Source organism: Carcharhinus amblyrhynchos, chromosome 13, assembly GCF_965287045.1.
Source record: "Carcharhinus amblyrhynchos chromosome 13, sCarAmb.v2.hapA, whole genome shotgun sequence".
NCBI lineage: Eukaryota > Metazoa > Chordata > Chondrichthyes > Carcharhiniformes > Carcharhinidae > Carcharhinus > Carcharhinus amblyrhynchos.
In genome coordinates, this window is record NC_137336.1 from 54,112,227 (window position 1) to 54,134,576 (window position 22,350).

Consider the following 22,350-nt stretch of genomic DNA (forward strand, 5'->3'; position numbering starts at 1 on the left):
ACAGACATGGGGAGAACTCCCCATAGACAGTTACCCAAGGCCAGAATTGAACCTGGGTCCATGGCACTGTGAGGCAGCAGTGCTAACCATTGTGTCACCGTGCCATCCCTTTATAATTTGATCATATACAAATATGAGTATAATCCATATCTAGTATCATTATGACTTATTAAAATATACTTTAATAGAGCACAACATTGTTCAGATTGGACACATAATATTATGAAAAAAATAGAAGAATAAGACTGAAAATTGAACTAAAATGAAGATGTATATTTTGTTTTTGAATAATGACAGTGAGCTCATTGCAGATGAAATCATAGAGGATTTAATATTCAAAAGCAAGAAAAGGCAAAGTAAGTGTGATTTGGAGTATTATCAAAATTCAATTATTTAAATATTCCATTAGTACTGCATGGCTTTTAAAATTAGCATGCACTGTTTGTGTGTACTATCTTGGCTCCACTAGCTAAGAACAAACTACAGATGTTTATGAATGAACAGCAACTATTTACAGGGTGATGCAGATTCAATACTTCCAGTTAGTCTAGAATCTAACTGCTGGGACAAGCTCAGACAAGTTATTGTGAAGATCCAATGTTTCCCGATTGGTCAACCTAGGTCATGTGAACCTTTCAGAGGCTCACTCATTAAAGGGGCCAGACACCAAACTGTTTCCAGCACATTTATTTCTTGTATTTCAACTGTTAAATATTACATGAAAATGAAGATATGTATGTTATTGACAAAAGCAAAACCTTTCCCTTTGACCTGAATTCATTGTCCACTTTGCATTTGGAAAGGCAATGGTCAGGAGATGAAAATGTTAGTCTGGGATTGTGGGATTGGAGTGGGCGGGGTGGAGGTGTGTGGGGTGCAGAATGATGAGGGGTTCTCACTTGTTCTGCTGAGGTGTACAGTCCATGCTTGAGTGCAGTGAGAACTCAACATCAGGTTTGAGCTCCTAAATGACACATACCATTCCTACTATACAAGCACCAGGCAATGCATATCTCCAACCTGGAAGAATTAAACTATCCCCCATTTGATATTCTATGGCTTTACCATAGAACGGCACAGCAGCACAGTGATTGGCACTATTACCTCACAACACCAGGGACCTAGGTTAGATTCCCGGCTTGGATCACTATCTGTATGGAGTTTCCACATTCTCCCCTTGTCTGCATGGGTTTCCTCCAGGTGCTCCGGTTTCCTCCCACAGTCCAAAGGTGTGCAGGTTAAGTGGATTGGCTATGCTAAATTGCCCCTTAGTGTCAGGGGGACTAACGAGGGTAAATGCATGGAATATGGGGATAGGGCCTAGATGGGATTGTGGTTGGTGCAGACCTGATGGGCCAAATGGCCTCCTTCTGCACTGTATGATTCTTGAACATTCCACTGTCAACTTTCTAGGATTACCACTGACCAATAGCATAACTGACCTAATCAGAAACATACTGTGGTCACAAGTGTAGGTCAGAGGTTGAGTGTTCTGCATTAACATCACAAGAAGGCTTACATTAACACTGTAATTAAGATACTGTGAAAATCCCCTAGTCTCCTGTTTGGGTACTTTGAGGGAGAATTTAGCATGGCCAATACACTTAACCAGCTTTCCTTTCAGATTGTGGGAGGAAACCAGAGCACCCAGAGGAAACTTATGCCGACACGGGGGAGAACGTACAGACTCAATACAAACAGCCACCCAAGCCAGCAATTGAACCCCGGTTCCTGGCACTGTAAGGTAGCAGTGTTAACTGCTGTGCCATTTGCTACCCAGATGGCACAAAGCACAAGTCATAAGAATGGTGGAATAATTTCTACTTGTCTATACGAATGCGGTTCCCATAAAAATTCAAGAAACCTGACACCATCCAGGGCAAGGCAGCCTGTTTGATTGGCACCCTAGCCACAACCTTAAAGATTCACTCTCTCCACCAGTAATGCACCGTGGCAGCAGTGTATAACGTCTGTAAGATATACTGCAACAACTCACCAGGGCTACTTCAACAGCACCTTTGAAACCTGCAACTTCTACCACCTAGAAGAATAAGGGCAGTGTAAATGTAGGAAGACTAGCACCTGTAAGTACCATTCCAGGTCACACACCTTTCTGATTTGAAACTATAATGCTGTTCCTTCACTGTCACTGAGTCAAAATCCTATAACTCCCTCCCTACCACCACTGTAGGTGTATCTACACCACATGGACTGCAGCAGTCCATGAAGTTGATTCATAATCCCATTCTCAAGGGCAATTAGGGATGGGTAATAAATGCTGGCCTTGCCAATCCCATGAACGGATTTAGAAAATTGAATAGTGGAGTAAGCCCAAGGGGCAGTATCACTTACACCTGTTCCTAATCCTCTTATCATGCTGAGTACTATTTTAACATCCATTCTTAGAAATATCTCAACACACTCCATTTTGTTGCACATGCCAAGGGTGTTTTAAAAAAGTGGTTCACTTTTGCAGATCATGTAACACATAACTTGGACAATTCTTTTTGGGTTGCTGTGCAGAATTCAGTGTTATATCCACACACAATTGTAAAGAGACCTCATGGCTGAGAGGAATTACTGTTTCTTCAGTGCACACATAAGTTATCTCAAGACTATTATAGCCCACTATACAATGCAGAATTAAAGCATACTCCCTATGCACATTTACACACAGCAATTTCTGATCAAACATTACACAGTATAGACTTGGGAATTATAATGTTGCTATCCTTGGAGAGGCATCATTTGAATATCCTATTTATAGGGGCATTATGTGGTGTTCTGATTTAATGCACTGGTTTGCAGCTCCAGGACATGGGTACAATTGGCCCAGATTAATGGAATAGAAGGATTTTTCTCTGATGGGAGGGAGTTATTTTTCTCCAAGGCTAATTAGATAAAAGTCCATTAGTGTCTATACATAGAGCACAGTTACAATGAATGTCGGTACAGTGGCTCCCTATAAAATCAAACAATTATAATGCTCCATTAATTCATTACTTAACTGAACCAAATGTGGCACTTCTGGTCAAGAATAAAATTATTGCCTGTTTTAGGAAAAAAATTAAAAGATAAGGTAAGTGTTTAGTTCACAAGTAATGTAGTAAATAATAGAAAACCATGTTTGGTGTTTGTGCAGTAACAAATGCTACAAAGAGCTGTTTTAATTATACTTTCCAGATTGACTAAAGGAAAATCTAGGGATCAGAATATATTTTGCAGAATAAATTATTATTTTTGTGCTAGGTTTGTAATTCAAAATGTCAAAGAATGAAACATTCCTTTCATATCAGTGTCTCAGCATTACTGTTAGATTGTTCCATAAACTTAGCTGATTGCTTTCTGAGTCCACTCAAACTTCTGATGTGATCAATAATATTGATGTAAACAATTCCTGATAATAATGACATTTTACAACAAAGAAACTCTTCTTATTAAAAAATTCCAATGTTTCTCCTGGTTTCATTGTTCAAAATTCCATCTGATCTTGACCACCATAGCAACAGCTTGTTAAACTACTAAAGATCTGCCTCATTATGATTCTTCTTTCCCTGTGGGTGCCACGAGATAACTACTTGATGTAGTTTCATTTGAGCATAAAAATTAGATTTTATTTGTAACCCTATTTCAAATAGTTTTCCCCAATGACTCCCATGGTAACACCATGCCTAGTTTGAAACTAAGCATTACGACCCAGAAAAGTCCCAGACTTCTAATCAGTATTGATGACGCCAGTTAGCACTTCAAGTGGAGAGGTCATGGGTTTGGAAAGTGCAGTCAAAAGAGCCTTGGTGATTTGCTAAATGCACCTTGTATGTGGTACACACTGCTGCCATTGTGCATTAGTGGTGGAGGGAGTGAATGTTTAAGGTGATGGATGACAAATCACATGGGCTGCCTTTTCCTGGATGGTTTTGAACTTCCTGAGTGTTATTGGAGCTGCACTCATCTAGGCTTGTAAAGGGTATTCCATAACATTTGCTTTGGTCTAGAGAGGAGTACGGAGCCAGGTATCTCTGAGTTTGCTTGGAAATGGAAGGTTCTGCGGCTCCACTTGTTTCAGTTCAGGTTCTACAGATTCATTAGTTGAATCAAGTTGGATTTCATCAACTGGAGCAGATGTTTCTCAGAAATCTTCAACTGTCTCTGCAGGGCTGGCCAGCAATTGAGCAGTGCGGGCCACAGTGCATGTGCCAATCTCTGCTCTGACAGATCAGCGCAAGCACTGTGGCCCACTTAGCACTCTGCTGCCAACCTCTTCAGTGGGAATAGGCCCCGCCCACTTATTTTCAGCACGATTCAAGCCAGTGCACTCTACAGGGGATTCATAGCACATAGAACACTACAGCACAAACAGGCCCTTCGGCCCACAAGTTGCACCGATCACATCCTTACCTACCAGGCCTATCTATAACTCTCAATCCCATTAAATCCCATGTACTCGTCCAGAAGTCTCTTCAAAGACACCAGCGAGTTTGCCTCTACCACCACCGATGGCAGCCAATTCCACTCATTCGCCACCCTCTGACTGAAAAACTTACCCCTGACATTTCCTCTGTACCTGCTCCCCAGCACCTTAAACCTGTATCCTCTCGTAGCGACCATTTCAGCCCTGGGAAATAGCCTCCGAGAATCCACACTATCTATACCTCTCAACATCTTATAAACCTCTATCAGGTCACCTCTCAACCTTTGTCTCTCCCGGGAGAAAAGACCTAGCTCCCTCAACCTATCCTCAAAAGGCATGCCTCCCAATCCAGGCAACATCCTTGTAAATCTCCTCTGCACCATCTCAATAGCTTCCACATCCTTCCTGTACTGAGGCGACCAGAACTGCGCACAGTACTCCAAGTGGGGTCACCATACACCTTCTTGACCACATCCTCCACCTACGAGGCCGATTTAAGAGTCCTATGGACCTGGACCCCAAGGTCCTTCTGCTCCTCAACACTGCTAAGAATCCTACCCTTGATATTGTACTCCTTCATCCCATTGGACCTCCAAAATGGACCACTACACATTCATTTTGAAACTCCTGCTAACAATTAGGATTTACTCCAGTTTTTACATGAATCCAACACCTAGAAATTCTTTGGGAGAATCCCTCCCCTTATCTGTTGGCTTGTCAGGGGCAATAGAATTTTTCAATAAAGCGAAGGTTTTTTATTCACAGACCGTAAGAAGCACCAATGCCTACTTTATTTTTTAATCTCATTTACAGAGAAAAACTGCTCCATTTGCTCAACATAAACTACAATGTCATAATGGCAGGATCACAATAGTAACTGTGATATCGTTTGAACCCTGGAATATTTTCTAGAATGGGTTTCCAGCCTCTAGATTCATGTCACACAAGAGCCTCCAATTTGTTATGATCTCTATATAGAACATAGAACATTACAGCGCAGAACAGGCCCTTCGGCCCACGATGTTGCGCCGACCAGTTAAAAAAAAAATGACCCACTAATCTAAACCAATCCCTTTTCGTCCATAAACCTATCCACGGATCTCTTAAACGCCCCCAAACTAGGCGCATTTACAACTGCAGCAGGCAGGGCATTCCAATCCCTCACCACCCTCTGGGTAAAGAACCTACCCCTGACATCCGTCCTATAACTACCCCCCCTTAATTTAAAGCCATGCCTCCTCGTGCTAGCTTTCTCCATCCGAGGAAAAAGGCTATCACTATCCACCCTATCTAAACCTCTAATCATCTTATATGTTTCAATAAGATCCCCTCTTAGCCGCCTTCTTTCTAGCAAAAACAACCCCAAATCCCTCAGTCTCTCCTCATAGGACCTCCCCTCCATACCAGGCAACAACCTGGTAAACCTCCTCTGCACCCTCTCCAAAGCCTCCACATCCTTCCTGTAATGTGGGGACCAGAACTGCACACAGAACTCCAAGTGCGGCCGCACCAGAGTTGTGTACAGTTGCAACATGACGCTGCGACTCCTAAATTCAATCCCCCTACCAATAAACGCCAAGACACCGTATGCCTTCTTAACAACCTTATCTACTTGATTCCCAACTTTCAGGGATCTATGTACACATACACCTAGATCCCTCTGTTCATCCACACTATTCAAAGTCCTCCCGTTAGCCCTATACTCAACACATCTGATATTCCTACCAAAGTGAATCATCTCACACTTCTCCGCACTAAACTCCATCCGCCACCTCTCGGCCCAGCTCTGCTGGGGACTGATAACTTTTAGAAGGTGACCAACTCAAAGGATAACTTGACAAAATCCCACACTGGGATTTCAAAGAGGAAAATGCAAGTCAGGAACTACATGTGGTGGCTCGGTCTTGATGTAGACATTACTGATTAGGTTGGACAGTGTGAGTCATGCCAAGAGGATCAAAAATTCTCCCCCTCAGCCTCCCTACATCCATGGGAGTGGCCTGGTAGGCCCTGGGTGCGAGTGCATGTGGACTTCACCAGGCCTTTCATGGGTTCCATGTTGTTAAGTAAGGTTAATGCACATTCCACCTAACCCACACATCTTTGGACTGTGGGACAAAACTGGAACACCCAAAGGAAACCCGCGTAGACACAGGGAAAACATGCAAACTCCACACAGACAGTGACCCAAGCTGGGAATCGAACCCGGATCCCAGGTGCTGTGAGGCAGCAATGCTAACCACTCTGCCCCACTGTGCCACCCAAGTTGTGTGTTTCAAATTTAAATTAGGATTGGTGGATACTTAATAAAGATCATCAATTTTACAAACAGATCAATTCAGTTAGCCTGTGAAGCTGATGAAAAAAAATCAGAATTGTAACATGATGGGTTAATTGTTATGGTAATGAGTTGGTGGTATATATCATGATGTAACAATGATAACAATAGTCAATGTGTTACAGTGCATGGAACAGGCTATACTCAAGAGGGATATAGCTACCATGTATCCTATCATGTGTATAATGTTAATGAAGTAGTTTGAAGTAACCTGCCTGAGTTAGACTGGAGTTACTCATGGTAGGGGGTAAATCTCCCCACTATAGATTAGTCCACAAGACAAAAGCACAAAACAAGAACTTTCTTGGTAAAATCAACAGTTTGATTTCTCCCTAAAAAACTAGTATGAAAATCAAAGCTAGCACCTTGAAAGATGGGAGAAAGGGCACAACGAGGGAGAAAATTTTGGGGAGTAAGAAACAAAGATTTAAAAAACTGAATATTAACCAAGAAACATTGCAGCATGTTTTCATTGTGCTCCACTAGCCCCTATAAGGCCTAGTCAGAAATGACCTCAGGAATATTCTTAATTGCAACTGTTTATTTTAATTTTAACGCATTTTAATAAACAGCTCAATTTACCAAAAAGTTTAAACTCAGTCAAACAACACCAGGAAAGCACAAAGACTTCAATAGCTACAGTGCCATCAGTACCAATGACTGAGAATCTGCAGCTTCTAGTTTAATGCAAAGTGCACCAAGTTGAAATGAAAAAGGAGAGGACAAACAAGGCAGTGTACAAGAGGGTCATTCATTTGATAATTCAGCCCACCAGGGTAATGCATACAATAGTTTCGGAATATTCATCCACTCTACCACTGACACACATTGGCAGTCATCTACAAGATGCATTGCAGCAACTTACCGAGTCTCCTTCGTCAGCATCTTCCAAACCAATGACCTCTACCACCTAGAAGGTAAAAGGAAGCTGGGAAGAAGGAAAGCAGGGAAAGACCACACTCTCAAATTCCCTTCCAAGTCACACACAATCCTGACCCGGATCTATATTGTTGTTCCTTCACTGCTGGTTCAAAATCCTGGATGATCCTCCCTCACAGTCCTGTGGATGTTCCTACATGGACTGCAGTGATTCAAGGAAGCAGATCACCACTGTCTTCTCAAGAGCAATTCGAGATGAACAATAAATGTGGCCTAGCCAGCAACACTCACATCCTATGAACAAATGATTTTTTTTTAAAAATCCCTAGCATAACACATTCCATTTGTTTGAAGTGACATTGGTGTGGGAGCTGCCTATAAAGTAATTAAACTGGGTCTCCTTTTAACAAGCAATAGTGCTTGAAATGAACAGTTACACAACTGTGCTTCTTGGAGCTTACTGTTAATATACTGGATATCTATCTTCAAATTGCTTTAAGTCTGAGTTCAAGCAGACTATTAAACGTCTATTTAAATTTAAAAGTGCCAAGAGGCAACAGAAAGTTTCTCACACATAAACAAATGTGAATAATCCTTTAATTATAAAAAAAATCAAAGTTAACAGGAATATGAGAATGTTACTAAACAGCAAGTGTGGAATATTACAATGAGCCGAAATGCATTTGTGTCTGATATCCTATCGATTCTCCAGTGGAAGTAAATGACTGAAAATATACTTTGCAACTCCTTAAGATCTGTAGGAATTGTGGAGGAAGTTCTTTGACTTATCAATGTCTCCATCAAGAGAACAAAGATGTCCACACATCCTGTTTATGTACAGCTGATTGTTCTACATTTGCCTCTAGAATTGTAAAGATGTAGACTTGAGCGAGTCTCTGATTTTGTGACTGAGCAATATGGAGTAGAAACTAATCAATTTGCAATCAAACTTACCAGGATCAAAGTTCTTCAGGAAATTCCGCCAGTTTCCTGCCAAAATTTTTTAGTCCAGGACTGAAAGTTATCTTGTATTGCAACGGGATCTTGATTGGGCCAGTGGGCTGATGAATGACAGATGGAGTTTATTTTAGATAAATGTGGGGTGATGCGTTTTGGTAGATTGAACCTGGGTAGGACTTACTCAGTTAATGGTAGGGTGTTGGGAAGAGTTACAGAACAAAGAGATCTAGGGGTACAGGTTCATAGCTCCCCGAAAGTGGAGTCACAGGTGGACAGGGTGGTGAAGAAGGCATTCGGCATGCTTAGTTTCATTGGTTAGAACATTTAATAGAGGAATTAGGACGTCTTGTTGAAGTTGTACAAGACATTGGTAAGGCCACTCTTGGAATACTGTGTACAGTTCTGGTCACCCTACTATAGAAAGGATATTATTAAACTAGAAAGAGTGCAGAAGGGAATTACTGGGATGCTACCGGGATTTGATGGTTTGAGTTATAAGGAGAGGCTGGAGAGACTGGGACATTTTTCCCTGAAGCATAGAAGGCTGAGGGGTGATCTTATAAAGGTCTATAAAATAATGAGGGGCATAGTCCACCTAGTCAATATCTTTTCCCAAAGGTAGGGGAACCTGAAACTAGAGGGCATAGATTTAAGGTGAGAGGGGAGAGATACAAAAGTGTTCAGAGGGGCAATTTTTTCACACAGAGGGTGATGAGTGTCTGGAACAAGCTGCCAGAGGTAGTAGTAGAGGTGGGTACAATTTTGTCTTTTGAAAGGTGTTTAGACAGTTACATGGGTAAGATAGGTGTAGAGGGATATGGGCCAAATGCGGTCAATTGGGACTAGCTTAGGGGTTTTAAAAAAAGGGTGGCATGGATAAATTGGGCTAAAGGGCCTGTTTCGCTGTAACCCTCTATGACTCTAAGATTCCTCCATTTCACAAAGTTCCCCACTTTTTTTTTGTTTACTGACCAATACTGGCAGCAGCTCGATTTGAAAATGATCATTGTCAATCTCTGACCTTGGCTCTCTTTCCTCCAGCCCTACAACATTCCAACATCTCTGTGATGCTCCAATTCTGGCCTCTTGCACATCCTTCTCTCCTCCCTCACCTCTCCTCTTGAATGTTTTCCTCAAAGTCGACCTCTTTGACAAAGGTTTTTGGTCACCTGTCCTAATATCTCCTTACATGGCTTGGTGACACATTTTCTTTGATAATGTGTCTTTTAAGCAACTTGGGATATATTTCGTCTAATAAAGTTATTTTATAAATGCAAGTTGCCATTGTAAGAGAAAGGGGCTGAAATTATTCCCCATCTCTAACAAGTAAATTTATTCGGGAGTGGTGAATCCAAGGTTAAGGATATCATAGAACCCCTAAAGTGCAGAAGGCGGCCATTCGGCCCATTGAGCCTGCACTGACAACAATCCCAGCCAGATCATACCCCTGTATTTACCCTATTATTCTCCCTGATATGAAAGGGCAATTTAGCATGGCCAATCCACCTAACCTGCACATCTTTGGACTGTGGGAGGAAAGCAGAGCATCCGGAGGAAACCCACACAGATATGGCGAGAATGTGCAAACTCCACCCAGACAGTTAACCAAGGCAAGGCCGGAATTGAACCCGAGTTCCTGGAGCTGTGAGGCAGCTGTGCTAACCACTGTGCCACTATATTGCAAATGTGTTAAACATCTTTTGAAAACGTTTACAAAAACAAAACCTATCCAAAGAATATCTACTCATTGCAGCTAGACCATAAATTATGTGTGCAAATTAATAAGGGCAAAAACTCACCTATCATTAGTAAAAGTGACAGAATCTAGGGCAAGGTTGCAGCTCAGTGCTTCAATACTGGCAGCCTTCCAAACCCGAATAGGAGGTCCAGAGTTGACGCTCTTTTAGCATGCACGTGCTGGGACTTCTGTGTTATCCCGATGTGCGTACGTGGAACACAATTGGTTAAAGTCAGCACTTGACCCAGAAGTTCAGGACTATATATCTTTGCCAGGAGGCCAGGAAGAGATTGTACCCTGACCTTCATTATTGTCTTCTACAATTGGCCATAGATTAAGGTACTAATGACAGGAACCTGCAGTGACTCATCTCTTCCATTTAGCTTCTGTTCAGGGCTTTGACCTGATGGCAGCGCTCGGATCAAGAAACTGCAGGCACACACCACACGCTGCATTTCTGTGGCAGTGCACACTGAGTTCTAATATGTTGGATTACAATGTCGTCCCAGTTAGCAGTTTCTACATATTATCTCCGACTGTGCGCTGCAGCTCTAAGAAGCTCCAGGGGGAAGATCGCTGATGTTTGCTGTCTATCGTGGAATCATAAAACTGGAGTTGAAGATTCTGAATTTGCAATTAGTGGGAAAGGATGTTTTCCAGATGCAGGATAATTTTATATTAATTTGTAGTTTCGATGGCGGGGGTGGGGGTTTCAGTTTTAGCTCAAAGACAAAATATAAATGCCTTTCTGAACAATTAGCCTATAACTTGTTTTTAAGGCTTTAATTTAACTAACACCCTCATGACATAGTACATTAGTTGACTAATCAGGTGGAATATGACTTCTTCCAAATAATACCTGCCAGAATCAGGATCTTCTGTTGGGGAAGAAAGATTGGAATGAAATCTTCAAGCAGCCGGTACATAGTGGGAAAGAGGAAGGTGGAATAACAGGTCACTTAGCCACCCTCAGGGAATAGTGTATGTTGTGCGTGCCTAGCTGGGGAAACACCTGATGAGGTGGAACAACTGATTTTAACTCAAATCTAAATGCACAACAATAACACTCACTTAAAAGATGTAACGAGGGTTCCCAGGATTAGACTCTGAAATAGGATGAGTGAGGTGAGATGAGTGAAACCACAGGCAGAGGTGTACATTTTGAAGACAATATTAAATTAATTATCTAGCAGGGATGATAAGACATTTGAGGCATAAAATTCATTCGCCCCCTTCTGCAAAGTACAAATCGTTGCAGTGGATATTCTTGCAAATTGAACAACAGGCACACAGAGGAACCCTGAGTACCAGGCACAGCACTGGTGGCATTAATGACACAGGTGGGCAGAAGAAGATGGCATTGTCTTGCAGAGGGCCATGAGACCTTCTCTGACCAGCCTCAGAAAGGGAACAGGGTCAGAAGGACCTGGCAGTAGTTGCATAAGACTTCTAATGACTTCACACAGTTTGTCAATGTCGGCGAATGTATTTCTATATGATACCTCCTGCCCAACACCCCATCGACATATCATAGTGTTCAATGCCTATCAGTCACCCAGTGGCACGTAGGACTCGGACTTAAGATCCAGATGCTCCAACTTACCCTCCCACACCGAACGGTATTGCCAGCGTCACACCCACTCTTGCTGCATCTACATATACCCAGCTATTCAGCAGTGGCAGACATTTCACCCAAACACAGTGCTATGCACACTGACACTCTGCCCTAAAAGAGATAAGGTGGCAGACAATAGAAGGGAGCATAACAGAGATGATGGGGGACAAAGATGTCCGCAGCCCTACCATAGAGATGGCTCTCAGATGGGCTCTCATGAGTTAATTACAGCAGGGCCCGTAACATTTAATGTCTCTGAGAACATTGAGGATGATGGCAACTCCTGCTCAATTCCCCTTTTCAATTCCAACCACCTTTCATTCCTGCTATCTGGCGTGATGGCATGGTGTAAATGGTGTGATCGTTGTTCCATCTGATCAGGGACTGTTAACACATAAAAATCAATTATGATGCATTGTTTTAACCAATGGAACTATGCCACAAGATTTCACTTTTTTAACAAAACATATTTTATTGCACAATAAAATATAATCACCATTAACTTAACAATGTGGTTTATAAATATTTCTTAGCCATATAGGGCCTAGTTTTACCATCGCGTTGTGCCCCTTGTCGGGCGCGAAAACTTGGAAAAGTCAGCTGTGAGGTGAGTAGTGCGATCCGCATCCGCCTCTGCGCCGGCTGCCCTTTTACCAAGCTCCGAAAATGGCCATGATCGGGACCATGCCCGAAATGGGTGCGACAGCCATTTAAATGCAATTAAATGGCCAGCCCAGCTTTACCAGCACTTCCCCCTTTCCCACAGCATTCACCCATCCAGAAACAGCGCGAAACAGACGGGCTCCATTTAAGCCCAATTTGGGCGCTTCAGTTAATGAGATAGGTGCCTAGCATCCAACAGCTCTCTGCTTGAGATCGGTGGGAGAGGGAAGGTGGTCCGCTGCGCCTCTGCCTGAGATCAGTGGAGGGGAAGGGAAGTCCGCTGCTACTCTGCTTGAGATCAGTGGAGGGGAAGGAAAGTCGCTGCCATTCTGCCTGAGATCAGTGGGAAAAGAGGATGAGGGGACCCGCTATCGGTCTGGGTGGCACGGGTGTGGGGGGATAAGGGTCAGTATTGTTGTGTGGATGGGGCAATGACTGTGGGTGCCGGGGGAAGCATTATCCAGCCAAGGAGTGGTGTGGCAGGGGAGCAAAACGCTACCTTTTTTTCTGAGCATGAGCAGTTGGTGGTGCCAATCGGAGCTGCAGGGTTTTGAGTTAAGCCTCACCCACAGGCTTGTGCAGCGCAATTCGGAATCACTGATTACTTTTCAGGCAAAGTGCATATGGGGGCGCCTCAGAATAGGTCTAAAAGTCTGATCTGAAACACTCCCAGTTTCAAGTCCGCCCAGCACTTAGAATCAAAATAGTAAAATAAAGCCCATAGAATCACTACAGTACAGAAGAAGGCCATTCAGCCCATCAAGTCTATGCCAACTCTTCGACCAAAGATCTCATGTAGACTATCCCCGTGACCACATGTGTTTACCCCATTAATCCCCCTAATCTACACATCTTGGGACAGCCAAGGGACAATTTAACATGGCCATAGCAACTAACTTGCACATCTTTGGATTGTGGACGGAAACTGGAGCATCCGGAGGAAACTCACACAGACACGGGAGAATGTGCAAACTCCACACAGTCAACAAGGCTGGAATTAAACCGGTCATTGGCACTGTGAGGCAGTAGTGCTAACTATTGTGCCACAGCGCTACCTTTACATATGCTTTGCACTCAGGATTACTTCCTATTTTCCCCAAAAATTCTCCTATAAGGCACTTCAATCTTAACATTCTTGTGTGGAAAGCATCCATAAACATACAACACTCCTCTGGAGAATTCTCCTCAGCTCCAACTATTCTTAAAGGTTTACCCTCTCTTGATTGTGGAGATCTCAGATCTTTGTTCTGGTTCCTTTTCCACTAATTCCAAGCAAATCTTGTGGTTACTTTCTGTTGCAATAAGACAATAAGAGGCCTATATAGCTTCTCCCATGAATTTTAAACTATGCAATTCTGTTTGCAATATTCAAACTGAGATTAAGCCTCATTGCCTTCCATATAGTTGGTATTTAACTCTGCTTACTGTACAAGTCCATTTAACTGTCTCTCCCAGCAAACAGTCAGATAAATTGAAACAGCTTTACTCAGCTACACCTATGTCCATGACATAGTCTGCTTTGGCCTTTCATCAAAGCAACCTTTAAATTAATTATCCCTCATTTACAATTTATTTTTTGATCTGATTAAGTAAATGGATTTCAGGATTCGCTAAACGCTTTTAAACTAATTCAGCTTTATTTCCAAAAAAAAACAAAAGCGTCTCTCTGGACTGCATTCATTTACAAGCGCTGTAGACATCAATTCTCGAGTTAAGTAAGACTTCCTGCTGTTTTATAAGCTTACCTCTCTTGCTGCTAATCTCTTAAGCAACATATTCCCAACCTTTCAAGTGTAAAAAGAACTCCAAGCTGCCTTTAATTGCATTTATCCCATTTTCTACAGCTAAACTTTAATTTCTAAGGCTAAATATTATATACTAAAACCCATGAACTTCCCCCCCTCACCCGACTTTTTGCATGCCAATCGTCCCTTGTCCCCTTCGAGGTTCCTGCTTTCAGATACCCAAGAATTTGTGTCTGTACAGCCATAACAGCCCAAAGAGGAAGCAATGGAGCTATGATAAAGAGACCTCATCACTGGACGTGACACCAGTTCAGATATAGGCACTGCACTTGTCATGGCTGAAAATCTAGAATTAGTACGAGAATAGAGTAAGTCACCAGGCATGAGCAAGCTGCAACCAGGCCAGACGTCATGAATGATTTATTTCCCAGCTTATTTCCAGGTGAGGTGACAGATGGGTACTGATGCAGAGGACACAGATGAAGATCTTGATGGGCACAGAAGGCTGAAGGGCATGCAAAATTCCGGATGCCTTGCCTAGCCTACCAGGCCTCCTTCTATTACTGTAAAAGGAGGATGGAGGAGTCGAGCTCCAAGTTGGCAATGGACATTAGAGAGATTTTACTTTTTGCAGCTTCAGCTCCATTTCTCTCTTGTAGACACAAAGCGACAATCACTGTGGTGATTGCCATTTCCTATTGCAACTCTTCTGCCATCCTTTGAGGATGTGGCAACAGTATTTGACAACAGGATCAAAATGTCCCCAGGGACATTCCAGGATACTTTCAGGAGAGTTCCAGTATTTTTACCTATCTGCAATCTGGGTGCCTGGCCCTTTAAATGACACCATTGCCTCCTCCCTATTTCTTTCTTTCCTTTCTGGCAAATGCAGACATTGTCAGGACCTGGCATCACATCAGCTGGTTCGGCACTGCGACATCACTATAACAGCAATTCAATACTCTGGGGCACAGGTCAGGGATGCAGTCACATGCATCAATATAAATGAAGAATGTCACATACTGGTAGCCCCCAGAGTAGCAAGGTAGTCATTTGTAGCACTGTTAGAAGCGGTGCAATGTGAGGGAATTTCTCACCAAGGTTAGTTATTTACTTTAATGCCAAGACAGGCAATGAGTTATTAGATCAGCAAAACACACAGAAATATGAAAGACCTTAGCGACGGCATATTGGTGTCAAGGTGGGTTTATGTTTTGGGAGCACCTGCTTTCCCTGGATACTCCATGAGGCACGTTGATGCATTTGTAATTGCTTGTGTCAGTTACATTTGTGTGTATACTGGTGCTGTCAAAGCTACTGCTGAACCAAGTGACCTAATTCCTTTACTTTACTCACTTTCTGCTATCACACACATCCACACACAGCCCTGCAGCAAAGTACAGTAATCAAAGGTGTAAGTAACAGTGGCCATTTCGAAGTTCAGAAACATTTCTCTTCAGCTAGTAAATGGCTGTTAAAATCTCAAGTCATTCTGAATTGGGTATGTTTCATATTAGTATAGGGAGATCCTGGCTAGGGCATAGATACTGATCTCTCAATAGCTCACAAAAATAAATTAACCTGTCACGCGATTTTCAAATTTGCAGAAGAGCTAATTTCATCCCGGTTACTGTAACTTCCTTAAGGGATGCTGATGTAACATCCGTTGTCTTAAACGGTGATGAAAAATGATTCAGATGAGCGACCGATAATATATACATCAGAGAGGAGGCAGCGGAACCAATCTTAGGCCTTTCATTTCAGTTGGCGTATGAAGAACTATTTAATACTCAAAGATAGGAACCCCAGTCGTTGAGATATCCACCAGTGAGTTGACCACACGCTCCTCAATGAATGGCTGGACAGTACTTGAGTCCAGCAGCAAGAACCTTGCCAATCATCAGTTATTTATCTGATGGCCCATGATTTAAGATTTAAGAAATACCTTCCTACAGAGAGGAACAGAATGTAAATCTCAATGCTCCCTCTGCAGTGAAATGAAAGAACTGCAACCTGATCCAGATGTAAGGGAATTAAATTAATCTGTAATCTAACAGTTGTGGAAGGAACATAAATCATGGAATCATAGAATCCTTACAGTGTAGGAGGCGGCATCTGGTCCATTGAGTCTGCATCGACAACAATCCCAGGCCTTATCGCCGTGACCCCACATATTTACCCAACTAATCCCCTTGACACTAAGGGGCAATTTTGCATGGCCAATCAACCTAATCCGCACATCTCTAGGTCTGCAGTTCTGGAAAAGAACAGGTTGGAAGAGGAAAACAGATTATCCTTCCTCTTAATAGAGAGGAAGCAGTTATAGCATGCAGGAGGACACATTTAGGGCTTAGGAGGAAGAAGAGAAATGTTCTGAGCATTTTTTTAAATTCAGATATTAATAGAGAAAACTATTGTCAAGAGATTGAAGAGTGAGCTGAGAAAAGAATTATTTAACAATTAAGTTAAATGTATGAGGTAAAGAGAGGATTAAACGAACAAAAGCTCACTCTGAATTCAGTTCCTGCTGTTTAATCCTTCATTCATTTTAAACCAAAAGTTGGAATTTTCTCCTTGGTGCTAAAATAGATTCTCACAACAGGCCAACATGCCATCAGATAGGGCAGTGTAAACCATCTCAATACTCTCTCTGCAGCACAGCGAAGGAACTACAATCTGATCCGAACAACAGCACTGTGAAGTATCTTGGAGAGACATGGGCCAAAGGTCTTGCCGTATTAATGTGATCAGGACTGTAAGGGGTAATGTGAGGAAACAGTACTGCCCACATTATGATGTTGAAAAAATCCCATGGGAGAAGAAGAATGCAGTAGTGAGCCCGTTGGAAGTCAAAATGAAGATAGCACTTAGTCATTGTTGTATCCTATGTATGTACAGAGTTCTGTGTTACTAATAAACAGTTATTGTTCAGCTCTCTATACCCATTCATGAGACAATATACAATCCTACAAAAGGTTTGGCATGCTTTATTCTCCAGGCTCCAGTGCAGTCAGTTCCATCAGAACTACTTGCTATGTGGTTCTTTGACCACCTGCTGCCATTTTTTGCCCTTTCTTCATAAATCTCCTTTCTCACACTGTTTAACCTCACCTGGCTTTAAGTCAGTGCATTTAAGTCTGAACTATAATGGCTAACTTGTCCACCTCCCAGCAATTTCTGCTCCTTTCCTCAGTAAACTTGGGCTTTCCTCTGTATCTTTGTTGACATCGTTTGAAGAGCCGTTAAGGTAATCACCCCTGTCACCTTACACAAACTGCCTGTTCCTACTACTCTCTCACTTACTTTTCCTCTCAGCACATTTGCTAGGTATAGACTTGCCGATTTCCTCCCCGTCCATCTCACTCTCCCAGTACTTGCACTGCGTGTCAAATCGTCACATGCCAACAAGCCAGTACACACAGTAAATGGGAATGAAATGGGATTATTTATTTACAATCACATGGCCAATCAACCTAATCGGCACATCTCTAGGTCTGCAGTTCTGGAAAAGAATAGGTTGGAAGAGGAAAACAGATTATCCTTCGTCTTAATAGAGAGGAAGCAGTTATAGCATGCAGGAGGACACATTTGGGGCTTAGGAGGAAGAAGAGAAATGTTCTGAGCATTTTTTTTATTCATTCAAGAGAAGTGGTCATCACCGGCTATGACAGCATTTATTGTCCGTCCCAAATTGCCTTTGAGAAGTTAGTGGTGAGCCACCTCCTTTAATTTCTGCAGTCCCTGCAGTGTGGGTACACCCACAGTGCGGTTAGGGAGGGAATTCCAGGATTTTGACGCAGTGACAGTGAAGGAACAGCAATATAGTTCCAAATCAAGATGTGAATGGTTTGGAGGGGAACTTGCAAGTGGTAATGTTCCTGTGTGATTGCAGCTTTTGTCCTGCTAGGTACGAGAGGCCATGAGTTTGGAAGGTGCTGTCAAAGAAAGGGCGACAAGTTGCTGCAATGCATCTCGTAGATGGTACATACTGTTGTCACATTGCTTCAGTGATGGGGGAACAAATGTTTAAGGTGATGGTGAATAGAATGCAAATCAAATGAGCTGCTTTGTCCTGCATGGTGTTGAACTTGAGTGTTGTTTGTGCTGAACTTATCCAGGCAAATGTAGAGTACTCCTGACTTGTGCCTTGTAAATGGCAGACAGGCTTTGGTGAATCAGGATGTGAGTTACTAGCCACAGAAATCCCAGCCTCTGACCTATTCTTGGAGCTAGAGTTTTTATATTGCTGCTCTAGTTCAGTTTCTGGTCAGTGGTGATCCTTGGATGTTCATAGTAGGGGATTCAGCAATGATAATGCCATTGACTGCCAAGGGACATGGTTTGATTCTCTTTTGCTGTAGATGATCATGATCTGGTATTTTTGTGGCGTGAATATTATTTGCAATTATCAGCCCAAATCTGAATACTGTTCAGGTCTTGCTGCATTTCAACATGGACTGCTTCGGTGTTGATTGCTTGCACCACTGAGTTCAGCTGTTCTAGGTTAAGATGGGATGTTAGCTGAAGCATTTTGGTTGAATATTGTAGCACTAATTTCCAAGCAATGTACTTGCTGATGTCTCAATCTGGCTACACTACATACTTTCAGCACATGCACCCTACGTCTATGCTTATTATTGTGTTTTACGCCCTGGAATTGTGCAGCTATACCAGTTTCTGTGCCTAAACGGGAACTTTGTTAACAATGCTTTTAAAATGTCACTCCACGCTAATTTTTCTGCTGTTTCCTTCAGTTTAGTTTCTGTTTCTCTGTAACCACATCCACGCATGACTAATGGCACACAAAAAACAATCAACAGACACATACAATCAAACACCAAACAAGCAAATACTCAAATGCAACCTTTTCCAAGATGACATCTGAACAGGTTGGTACTGGCAATGTGCATGCTGCTGATGCCATATTGGACTGGATACAGCATCTGGTAGCGCCAAGAAGATGGGCATTACCAGAACAAATTTTGCAGTCTTAGTCTTGACATGTAATGTCTTGGAATTTTGCTGCTGCAATATTGGCTTTTTATGAGCCAAACACCTTCTTCAGAAACCATTATCCTTTCTGATTTCCAGCTATTGGCTTCTTTTAGCTTTAAGGAATTATTACGGACTACCCAGCTACTCAACTAGTGACTATAACAATCCAAACTAACCTACAAAAGTGAATACAAAGTTAGCTTAGCCACAGAATATAGAGGTCATTCCCTTCAAACATAGGATAAGCGTGGTTCAGAACCTATCCTGGTGCAGCAGTCTCATTAATCTATGTCCATTTGGAAGACGAAATTCAGTGGGATTGCATATTTGCTGCATTGCTATAGGTCAGTAATAAATGAACAAGGCAAAAATAGGATTTCCTCTTATCCATGCTTCAGTTCAGTGCTATCTTGATGTTCCTGTATTTAATGGTTTCAGCCTTGGATAAGCCCTCTGAGGATAGATTGTGAGCATAGTATTCACATTTATCACAGAAAATTGTAAACCCACAAAATAATGTTCTCTGCTAGTTCTGGTCACGATTGAATTTCCCAAGGGCTTTGGTGAAACTTAGAATTTAGGAAAAAAATTTTAAAGGGAACCTTCTCTTTGAGGTCTGAACATATAGCTATCTCATAGAACTACAAGGTCAGAGCTGCTTTAAGGCATTGTGGCACTCTACACTGAAGCAGCAGTAAGTGCTTTGAAGATTTTAACTCAAATTTTAATTGAATATATTTTAAAGAGGTTAGCAACAGGTGCTAAAACAGCAAGAACTGAATTAAATGAAAACAAAAAAAATTGTATTTATATTTATCATATCCTTAGGACACTGCAAAGTATTAAACAAGCAACAAATCATTGTTATGTACAGAAATGGTGACAGTCAATTGCAGACTACAAACTTCCACAAACATAAATCGCAATGAATAACCCAGTTAATATGTTCTTTTATGTAGGATTTTCAGAGAGGAATGTAATTCTGAATAGCCTTTCCAAATTGCAATGCAGAATCATTTGCATCCACCTGAACAAGCAGCCAGAATTACAAATTCAGCCGCCAGAAAGTAGTGCTGCCAATGCTGCACTCCCTCAACTGTCACAGTGTCAGCTTGGATTATTTACTTGGATCCTGGAGTGCAGCTTGAATGGGAAATCTTTTCACTCAGGAGGAAAAAGCATCGCCAATGAGACGGGGTCTGTTGCTCTGTAACAAGCACGTGGAGGACATTCAACCTGAAGAGTTGAAATGATATAATGTGATACACAACTTAACTTACCAGCAGTGACACAGAGGGTAGAATTTTCCCATCCCGCCCACCACAGGAACCGTAGCGGATGGGGGTGGACTATACAAATGTTAGTTGACCTTGGGTGGGGTTTTCTATTCTTGGGGCGAAAGCTGCCAGAAAATCTCACCCAGAATGTCATTGAATAATTGTGAGATTTCTGGACAACTACCTAACCAGAAAGAGTCATAGAGATTGACAGCATGGAGACAGGGCCTTCGGCCCAACTTATCCATGACGCCCTTTTTTGTAAAACCCCAAAGCTAGCCCCAATTGCCCACATTTGGTCCACATCCCTCTATACCCATCTTATCCGTGTAACTATCTAAATGCTTTTTAAAAGACAAAATTGTACCTGCCCCTGCTACTACCTCTGGCAGCTTGTTCTAGACACTCACCATCCTCTGTGCGAAAAAATTGCCCCTCTGGACACTTTTCAACAAGACAGCCCAACTCATGTATTCAGTGTTCTGATCAATGAAATCAAGTATGCTGAATGATTTCTTCACCACTTTGTCCACCTGTGACTCCACTTTCAAGGAGTTATGAACATGTACCCCTAGATCTCTTTGTTCTGTAACTCTCTACAAAGCCCTACCATTAACTAAGTCAGTCCTGCTCTGGTTCAATCTACCAAAATGCGTCACCTCGCATTTATCTAAATTAAGGACATAAGAACATAAGAAATAGGAGCTGGAGTAGGCCATCTAGCCCTTCGAGCCTGCCCTGCCATTCAATAAGATCATGGCTAAAGTGGATCAGTTCCACTTTCCCGCTCTCTCCCCATAACCCTTAATTCCCTTGTCTATCAAAAACCTATCTACCCGTGACTTAAATATATTTAGCGAGATAGCCTCCACCACTTCAAATTAAACTCTATCTGCCACTCTCCAGCCCACTGGCCCAATTTGATTTGATTTATTATTGTCACATGTATTAACATATTGTGAAAAGTATTGTTTCTTGCACGCTATAGAGACAAAACATCGTTCATAGAGAAGGAAACAAGAGAGTGCAGAATGTAATGTTACAGTCATAGCTAGGGTGTAGAGAATGATCAACTTAATGTAAGGTGAGTCCATTCAATAGTCTGACAGCAGCAGGGAAAAAATCTCGAGTTGGTTGGTATGTGATCTCAGACTTCTGTATCTTTTTCCCAAAGGAAAAAAGTGGAAGAGAGAATGTCCAGGATGCGTGGTGTCCTTAATTATGCTGGTTCCTTTGCCGAGACAGTGGGAAGTGTAGACAGAGGCACTGGATGGGAGACTGGTTTGCATGATGGATTGGGCTACGTTCACGACCTTTAGTTGTTCCTTGCGGTCTTGGACAGAGCAGGAGCCATACCAAGCTGTGATACGACCAGAAAGGATGCTTTCTATGGTGCATCTGTAAAAGTTGGTGAGAGTCGTAGCTGACATGCCAATTTTCCTTAGTCTTCTGAGAAAGTAGAGGCGTTAGTGGACTTTCTTAACTATAGTGTCAGCATGGGGGGGCCAGAACAGGTTGTTGGTGATCTGAACACCTAAAAACTTGAAGCTCTTGACCCTTCCTACTTCATCCCCATTGATATAGGCAGGATCATGTTCTCCTTTACGCTTCCTGAAGTCGACGATAATCTCTTTTGTTTTGTTGAAACTGAGGGAGAGATTATTATTGCCGAACCAGTTCACCAGATTCTTTATCTCATTCCTGTACTTCATCTTGTCATTGTTTGAGA